Here is a 9,639-nt window from a genome sequence, read left to right as displayed (position 1 = left end):
GTGGCAGCACCCAGGCAGACATGGTGCAGGAGGAGCTAAGAAACCTTCATGTGAAGGCCACTAGAAAACTGGCTCCCACATGGTTAGGAGAGTCTCATTGCCTACCCACACAGTGTAGGCCTTCAACAAGGCCACACCTTCTCTAACGAGGCCACACTTCCTAACAGTGCTACTCCCTCTGGGCCAAACATATTCAAACCACCACATGCATGCGCACACACACACACAGCAGTTTCCAGAAGACAACTTGAAGAGTTCAAAATCATCACAAAGATGCTTTACAAGTTTAAAGGCACGGACAACTAAGAAAAATCAAGAAATCCAGTATGAAGAAAAGGAAATGTCAACAAAGAGATAACAAAGAGCAACCCAGTTATGGAACTAAGGAATATATTCCTGTATTGAAAGTTCTTGCCTTAGTGGCAGATTTGAACAGGTTTGTATTAGCTTTGTATAACTGTAACAAGATATGGATATCAATTCTTTTTAATTGGCTTACAATTTTCGAGGTTCCCACTCAAAGTTAGATCGTTCTATGGCTTTGGATCTCTGGCATTGATGCTGAATGGCCATGAGATGCACATTGTATGGTGCACGTTGTTAGGAGCCATCTAGGATCGGCTAAGGTGCTCCACCATTTTTGTATGGTCTGCAATGAGTGAGCTTGATGGCAGCGTCCCAAAGAGACTTCATCCCAGGATTGCTTTTTGCAGCTGATATGCCTTTCCTGTCATTATTAAGTTAATATAACAATCCCTGGGCATTAGCCCACCCTATTTCCTGCATGTCAACATAAAGATGAACTTTCATGAACTAATGCTGTTTAGATGAATTAATGATTCTATAGAATTCCTGATTTCAGATAATTTTAGGGAGAAAGTATTAAGAGGTGGTCTTACTTGCTTTGCTAGAAAGATTTACTAACGTCAGAATGAAGAATAGAGTTTGCCCACTCCTCATTAAAAAGAGAAATAGACTTGGGCCAAATTTGTGTTCAAGGAAAAACATTTAGGTCCAAGGATAAAGCCACAGGTATGCACTGTGATAAGGCAAGGCCGTGTAAAAACTGTTGCTTTGAACTTACAATGAGCATATTGGAATGGAACACTGCTTTGAACTTAATGTCAGCACCCTTCTGTAAGCTCCCATTTTATCTCTGAGGTCATTTTGTAAAGGACTTTTTGTCTATGCAGGTATAAAAAGCCCAGCGAAAAGAAGTAAAGTTGTTGTTTAGATGGTTTGGCTTGGGTGTCTCTGCCCCATCTATCCATCCATGTGTATATGTCTGTTTGTCTATATGTGTCTGTGTAGGTACATGTGTGCATGTAAGCAAGTGTGAGTGAATAGGGGTGGTTGAGCCAACAAATATGTGACTGGGTTAATGTGTGAATGAGAACGTGAATGAAAAGGTAAATATGTGTGAATGTATATGCATCTGTGCATATTTGCCTGTATAAAGCATCTTAATTATTTTCCTTTCCTTCCTCTCTGGTTCACACAGGGTTAAGCAGCCAGGGCAGTGAAGGACTTCTGGCTGCCTGGCCAGAAACTGTGAGCCCTAGCCATAAACCCTGCTGTTAGCAACAAGTGTCACTAGATCCAGAGGCCTGCAGCTTCTGGCCTCAGAGTAACTTAAAGTCAAGATAGGCATATGTTATTATAGAAAGCAACCTTACATTCGCAAGACCAAGTCTTGTCCCCACCAATGCTTTTCCCCCTAGGCTGCTTCAGAGTGGACGCTGGGTTAAGCTCCCGGAAGACATGTTGAAGTAAACCATTTATACAAGCTAGGCAGGAGAGAGAGGACAAAATGAGATCCTACATTCCCTTTTCAGACTAAGGAGGACTTAAGAACTTCCCGTAGGGAATCTTTTCAATTTCTTCCACCACTCAATAGCACCACACCTGGGAGCCACATCTTTAATATATGTGTGTTTGGTGGGCGCCCATCCAAACCATAACAAATGGAAATCAAGATTCAGTGAACCTGCCAGGCGTGGTGTCCACACTTCAATCCCGACACTCAGGAGGCAGAGTCAGGCCAATCTCTGTTAGTTAAAGGCCAGTCTGGTCTACGTAGTTCTGGGCTAGCCAGGGCTACATAGTGAGACCCTGCCTCCAAAAAAACTAAAAAGAATCAGGAAAACCAACAGGCAGCACTTTTTTAACTTACTGGGGCAGAGGAGAACAGACAATGAGGAGAGCCTAAGAGTCTGTGGCACCAAGGAGCTGAACAACAGGCACACTACTGAACATGCAGGATGAGAAGGAAGCAGAGAGCCTACTTGAAGATCAGAGAGAAATGAGCACACACATGAAAGGCGCTCGAATCACTTCAGAGGAATAAATCCTAAGCAGACTGCCAGAACATAGGATCTTAAGAGTATCAAGAGAAAAACATATACAAGATTACATGTATTAGATTTTCTCAGCAGAAACTTAGTATACAAGAAAATAATGATATGAAATATTCAAAGTACTACCAGCCAAGAATGTACCTGGAAAAATATTATTAAGAAACTAAATCTACTTTGGGAGACCTAGATAAATAGAAATAGAATTCTTATTGCTATCTCAACACGTAAAATACTACAAGAAGTCCTTTAAGAGACTTAAATATCCATGAATGTTGGTGTCCATATGGAAATCATGCCCAAATGCCACTGTATACATGTACAACCAATCTTGCTTTGAGATTAAAATAAATTAAGTGTATGAATGCCTTGCCTGCATGTGTCTGTGTGTATCATGTGCATGCTTGGTGCCCGTGGAAGTCAGAACAGGTCAGGAACTGGAGCTATAGAGGGTTGTGAACCTCCATGTGAGTGCTGGGAACTGAACCTGAGTCCTCTGCAGAGCAACAAGTGCTCTTAACTTCTGAGCCATCTCTCCAGCCTTCTTTAATGTGTGCATGTGGGGTGTGTGTGTGTGTCTGTTTATATGTCCGTGTGCGCACGCATGCTCAGCACACAAGCATGAACATATGTGTCTGGTCAGGAGCACATATGCCACAACTGCACGTGTAGATATCAATGGACAATTTAAATGGGATCACATCTTTCCTTCCTGTCGATTCCAGTGATAAACAAGTCACCAGCCTTGGCAGGAAGTACCCTTATACAGTCCTTTCCCTGCGCTGAACAGGCAGCCAATCTTAGTGCAGTATACATACATGTTCTAGTTTGCTTTCTGTTGCTTTGATAAACGCCATGTTAAAAAATCTGAGGGAAAGACAGGTTTATGTGGGTCACACTTGTAGGTAACCCTCTACCCTGGAGGGAAGTCAGGACAGGAACTCAAGTAGGAACAGAGGCATAGAAACCATAGAAGCACACTGCTCACTGGCTTGCTTCCTGCCTTAGTTTCAGTTCCTTTGGGGGTCGATTGGGGAGGTTGAGACAGGGTTTCTCTGTGTAGAGCTGGCTGCCCTGGAACTCCCTCTGTAGACCAGGTTGACCTTGAACTCACAGAGAGCCTTCTGCGTCTGCCTCCCAAGTGCTGGGATTAACAACATGTACCACCACCACCTGGCTTAGGCATGCTTCTGTCACAGTGAGCTATGCATCAGTTAGTGTTAGGGACCAAGAATTTGGGGAATAATCCACCATGAAAACCAAGTTCAAGCCAACAAAAATGTCTTTATTCAGAAACCGATATATCAGGGAAAGAATGGAATTTGGGATCTAAACCATTATATGTGTGTATGGAGGGGGGAAATGACACAGAGCAACTTTTAAAGCAAAAACCCATAAATTAAGTGGGGCCGGGGCTACCAATCAGGCACATGTATGTTGTATGTTTCTAACCATTTTTCACACCGGGCATCTTAAGTAGGTTACTGCCTGTCAAGCACTTAGATGGCCTTTCTGACTGCTTGGCTTGGATAGAGAGCAGCTGCAGGGTTTCAGTCCCGCCTGGGTACTGACCAGCAAAGCATAGGGTAAGATAGTGTTGTGTAAGTTCCTACAGGGCACCTGAGGCCAGAAGCGGTTTCTGGGAATTCAGCTGTTCTTAGAATTCAGCTACATACACAGTGGAGACAATACACAGGATGGAGTCTCTGAAGTCAAAGGGGCCGTCAACATTAGCAATCAAGAAAATGTCCCAGGCAGGGAAACTCCTACAGGCCCGTCTGTGGGAGAAGGCCCTTCAGATGCAGTTAAGGATTTATTTATTTTTAATTATATGTAAGTACACTGCAGCTGTCTTCAGACACTCCAGAAGAGGGCGCCAGATCTCCTTACGGATGGTTGTGAGCCACCATGTGGTTGCTGGGATTTGAACCTCGGACCTTCGGAAGAGCAGTCGGGTGCTCTTACCCACTGAGCCATCTCACCAGCCCCAGTCAGTGCTCTTAACCACTGAGCCATCTCTCTACCCCTTCTACTTTATCTTGAAGCTGCATTCCAGACAACTCCAATACCGATGCATTTACCATAGCTTTTGCTACTCTTGTTAGCCTAGTCCTGAGGAAAGGCCAGTAAATGGTCCTGTCGCCAAAACACAACTGTTGCTAACGAATATGGAACAGATTTTCTGCTTGATTTGTTGCCAGGATACTATTTGTGCTGTTGCTCTGTCACATGGTAACCCAGGACTGACCACTGAAAATTGAGGCTCCCTTTTAGCCTCAGAGGAGATGACAAATGCAATTCCTTCCATGCCAATCTTGTCCTTTCCCCACAGACGCTGGAAGGGCCCTCTCTTCACCAGGCTCTCAGCGTTAAGTACAGAAATCCAGCCAAGTTGTTGCAATAATGGAATAAGTAAATAAAAGGATACAAAGTCTGACCAAAAGGAAACTAAAGACAAGAGAAGGTGGCTCTGTTGGCAAAGTGCTTGCCACCCAAGCATGAGTATCTGAGTCCAATGCCAAGTGCCCACATAAAAAGCTAGGTAAGGTTGTGCAAACCTGTAATCGCCATGCTGGAGAGGTAAAACCAGGTGGATTCCTGGAACTCAGCTCACTGGTGAGCCAAGCTAGTGAGATCAGTGAGGTCCAAATTAAAAAATAAAAGTAGAGAGTAATTAAAACATCTATTATCATCATCTGGCTTCCATAGATGTGTTCACACACACACACACACACACACACACACACAGAGGAAGAAGAAAAAAACACAAGGGAAGCCTAGTGAATTGTGCTTACAATCCTAGGACTTTGGAGCTACAGATGATGCTCTGGAGTTTAGAGTTTGAGGCCAGCCTGGGCTTCATAAGTAATTCAAGGCCAGCTACTCCAGACCATATCTAAAAAACAGAACAAAGATACAGAGACTATAGAGAGTTAAGGAGTCCTTTTGGGGAAGGAAGAGGCCACAGCTGCTCTCACTACTGAAACAGAAGGAATAGCCCATTATACATTGGGGTAAAGAGAAGTTGACCTATTTTTCATTAAAATTTAATGGATATTTAGTGGTAGGGATATTTAGTGGCAGAGAAAGTCTACATCCAAACCTTCACTGTATTTGTTTGATTAAGAACTACTTACTCCAGGGTGATGTGTAACAACATTGGAAGTAGAAGAGTTGAGAGGGAGTGCCTCTTGAGGCATGTGGTCATTCCTGTAAGTTCAAAGAACTTTCTGCAGGAAAAAAAAAAAAAAAGAAGAAATCGCCCAATTGACTTGACTGACAGGAGCAGCCTGCATGGTTCAGCCTCCATTGCTTTGTAACCACTGGGCTCAGGAGCACTTGTGAGGACAACAGGAGACCGAGCCTTGTTTCATAATCCACTTAGCCAACCGGTGCCTTTAAATTGGAGAATTAAGGATGTATGCACTGGACTAGAGAAATGGCTCAGTGGTTAAGAGCCTTGGCTGTTCTCTCAAAGGACCTGTGTTTGATTCCCAGCATCTTCAGTGCAGCTCACAAGCTTCTGTGACTCCAGTTCTGGGGATCCGACATCCTCTTTGGTCTTCTCTGACTTAAGTGTCAGGAATACATGTGTTGCACAGATACACATGCAGACAGAGCACCCATCCACATAAAACAAAGGAAGTATACATTAAGGAGTACTACTGGAAGGCGATTGTGACTTTTGTAAAGGTGGAATGAACTTCCTAGAGGAATGGGCTTTGCTGGATGCTCCCAGAAGAAACGTTATAGGAGGTGAAGCCACGAACCTGGCTGCTGCCCCCTACCCACTCTACCCTCCCCCCCCAAAAAAAAAAACCCAAAGACAAAAGAGTAAGAAACAAACAAGGACCATTCTAGAACACTAGGACATTCTGTCCTAGAACACTGAAGATGCCTATAAAAATTCAAGAAAAAAAAAAAACCCCGATAATTGCAGTTCAGACAGGATACAAACTACCTTGAGTGTGAGGAGCAAGCATATACAGAAAAATGGGAGCTCCTTCAGCTCTTCTCAGTGGTCAATGTGAGGATTTGCAGAAAACTCAATGAGTGTAAGACGCCTAAGAATACTTTAGTACACAGAGCTCTGCTTAAATATGTAAAAGAATTCAGATATATAAAGGAAGGAACTGTATGCCGATGTACAATGTAACATCTTTATCACAGTTCCCTTAGATGCCATGAGAAGATTCACAATGGAGAGAAACCACAGGTTTGCAAACAATGCAGGAAAGCATTCACTTGTCCTGGTTCCCTTCAAAAATATTCGCAACAGAGAATCTCTAATGTAGACCCTGGGAAAATCTGTTACCACAACAGACTTTGTCTGCTTGAGACATAGCCCTGGCTGTCCTAGAACTCTATGTGGGCCTCAGACTTACAGGGCTCCACCTGTCTTTGCCTCCTGAATCTTAGGGCTAAAAGGTATGTGCCACCATGCCAGGCTCCACATCTTTCTAGTAAAACAGTCATATATAATAAAGAAAAGTTCCATCATCAATATAACATTCTGGAACCTCTTTAGTCTTCTCCATATACTTTAGAAAGAGAGAAACATTGATTAGAAGAAATCTAAAAATTATGTGTGGATACATATTGCATCAAAACCTTGTCAAAAGAATAGTGTGAAATTGTCACTGTTCTGTGACAAATTTCAATGTGCTGTGAAAATCCTTCATAGGGGCATAGGAAAGCTGCCATCAAAGGCCAGAGGCTGGGTGGGCAGTACGTGTGCCCGAGACCTCCACTGACAGAAGCAAAGGCTAAACTGGAGAACAAAGACAACACCCAGTAGCTAATTAGGCTGCCACTGTGTCCCTACAGTAGAACAATATCCAACAACTCATTAGGCTGCCACTGTGTCCCTACAGTAGCAGTATGTTCACCTACAGTTCTGAACTGAAGTGACAGGGCCTGAAACACAGGTAGATGGAGTTCTGGAATATTGTTAGTTCTCAGATCGAAGGCTCTGCTGGAGGACGATCCCCCATGCCTTATAACATGGAAGAGGTGGAAAACGATATTAACAAAACAATCAAAAACTCATAGCACAGCCAGCCACAGCCCAACTATGTCTCAAACTGACTTAATTTCATCCCAGTATTGAAGAGAAGAGAGAAAACCACCTGGACCTTGACTTGGTCGCCACAGAGATGCGGTTGCTAGTTCAGTTGAGATTACAGTGTTATTTCTGGTTACTTAGTAAGCTTAAATGGTATAATTTGTGTGTATATATGTGTGGAAAAAAGTGAATTTGGGTTCATATATGCGTATAGTTACCTCAAAATAGATCATAAACTCAAATGTGAAACTTAAAAGTTAAATACAAAATTTGAACGAAAACAGAGCAAAAAAAAAAAAAAGAACCTTTGGACTCAAGTAAATATAGCCCATAAAAGAAACCTATAGAATAGACCTAAAGGTAGTGAAATCTACCTACTCTTCCTCAGCTGGTGTTAGGAAAGACAAGCCACCCAACAAAAGAGAAAATGTTTACTTACAAGTACTGGGTTAAGTACTTTTAAAAATCAAGCTGGGCAGTGGTGGCGCACACCTTTGATCCCAGCACTTGGGAGGCAGAGGCAGGCGGATTTCTGAGTTTGAGGCCAGCCTGGTCTACAGAGTGAGTTCCAGGACAGCCAGGACTACACAGAGAAACCCTGTCTCGAAACAACAACAACAACAACAATAAATCAGCAATAAGAAATAACCCCAGCCCACCTAGCCAATGGGCAAAGAGACACCTCGTTGGTGGTCGCATTCTTATATCAGCCAGGGGCAGTCCTTTGTTCATCCTAGCTTAATACCTGGCTTGCTGGCCAAAGCTGTCTTCTGCCTGGGACTCATTAAAATAAAAACAAGCTAAATCTAGGCTGCCCAGGCTAAAGGAGGAAGACAAAGATCTGTGGCTGCCATGCCACTCATAGACCCACCTTCCCTGGAGAGGAGTAGCCTGTGGGGTGACCAGCCCTACCACCTGGGGCCCTGCTGAGGTCCCAGGCCAAACTGCTGTTAAAGACTATGTCTGAGTCCATGACTGTGCAGCAGCGGCAGGGTCTGTGTCAATGCTCATGCTCACAGTGTCCGAGAGAACATTTCCCTGGTCAGAGCAGTCTGCAGGGACCACACGGACCACTGTGTATAACTGGACCCACCTCTTGCTGGATCCAGCATTCTGGAGAGCTGGCCCTGTCTCTCACTGGCAGGAACACTTGAGAGAGTGGGTCCTGTGCCTTACCCAGGCAGCATCATGGAGCTAGCCTTGGTAGCACGGGTGTGGATGAGTGGGGTCCCAAGGGTGTGAGTGTGGGAGATCTGAGCCCACCACTGCTCTGCCAGGAGGTGGCATGAGTGCAGAGCTGATGCCTTCTCCTGCCTCCACCTTCCCACCTCTGGCAGTCAGCAGAGCTGCCCACAGGGTCATGAGCTCAGGAGAGCTAACCCTTCCCTGTGCCTTCCCTGAACAGCACTCAGGAACACGCCCCACTCCTCACCTGGTCAGCACAGCAGAGCTGACCCTGGTGATGTGGGTTCAGGTAAGTCAGTCCTGAGAGCTTGACTGTGGGAGAGCTGGCCCTGCCCCTCCTCTGGGGTGGGCCCAGGGGTGATGCCCTGCCTGCCTTGCCCTCACCATCTGCAGCACTTGGGTGAGCTGTCCCCCGGGTCATGACAGCAAGATAGCTGGCGCTACCTTTCTCTGGACATAGCACTTGGGAGAGTAGGTCCTGCACCCCTGAGTAGCACAGTAGAGCTGGCCCTGATAGCTGGGGTTCAGGGGTTCTGACCCTGGGTCATAATCGAAGGAGAGCTAGCCCCCACACTCTGGTGTGAAGTGGCCTGTGGGGTTAGGCTGGGTAGGGGAGATGCCCTCTACCACTAGATGCCTGAGGCAATCAGGAGAATTAGCCCCTGGGTCATGAGTATGGGTGAGTGGCCCCTGTACCTCACCTGGGTAACACAGTGGAGCTGGCCCTGATGGCGAAGGCACAGGTGAGCTATTCCTAAGGGTGTGAGAGAGAAGAGCTGGCCCAGCCCCCCACAGGCTGCAGTTCTTGGGAGTGTGGGCCCCCGAGCCTTGAGTGAGCAGTACAGTAGGGCTGGCTCTGGAGGCTTGGGTGTGGGCAAGCTGGCTCAAGAGAGCATGAGAGCTGACTTTGCCTCCTCCGATGGTGTTACTGGGTGGCTTACCTGCCACGGTGTTGGCGAGCTTGCCTGAGAGCCTGCAGGCTGGACAGCTTAGCTACCACTCAGGACCAGATCCAGGGCTCTGCATTGGCAGGCC

The 9,639-nt window shown here is 45.5% G+C and overlaps 1 pseudogene; it reads left to right on the top strand.

Moving 5' to 3' along the window:
• The first annotated feature begins 8,074 nt into the window (after positions 1-8,074).
• On the top strand, positions 8,075-8,206 carry LOC115032217 (annotated as a pseudogene).
• The last annotated feature ends 1,433 nt before the right edge of the window (positions 8,207-9,639 follow it).

The sequence above is a fragment of the Mus caroli genome, chromosome 10 (genome assembly GCF_900094665.2).
Source record: "Mus caroli chromosome 10, CAROLI_EIJ_v1.1, whole genome shotgun sequence".
NCBI lineage: Eukaryota > Metazoa > Chordata > Mammalia > Rodentia > Muridae > Mus > Mus caroli.
Note: the sequence above shows the minus strand (reverse complement) of the source record. Positions and strands in the feature narration are given on the sequence as shown.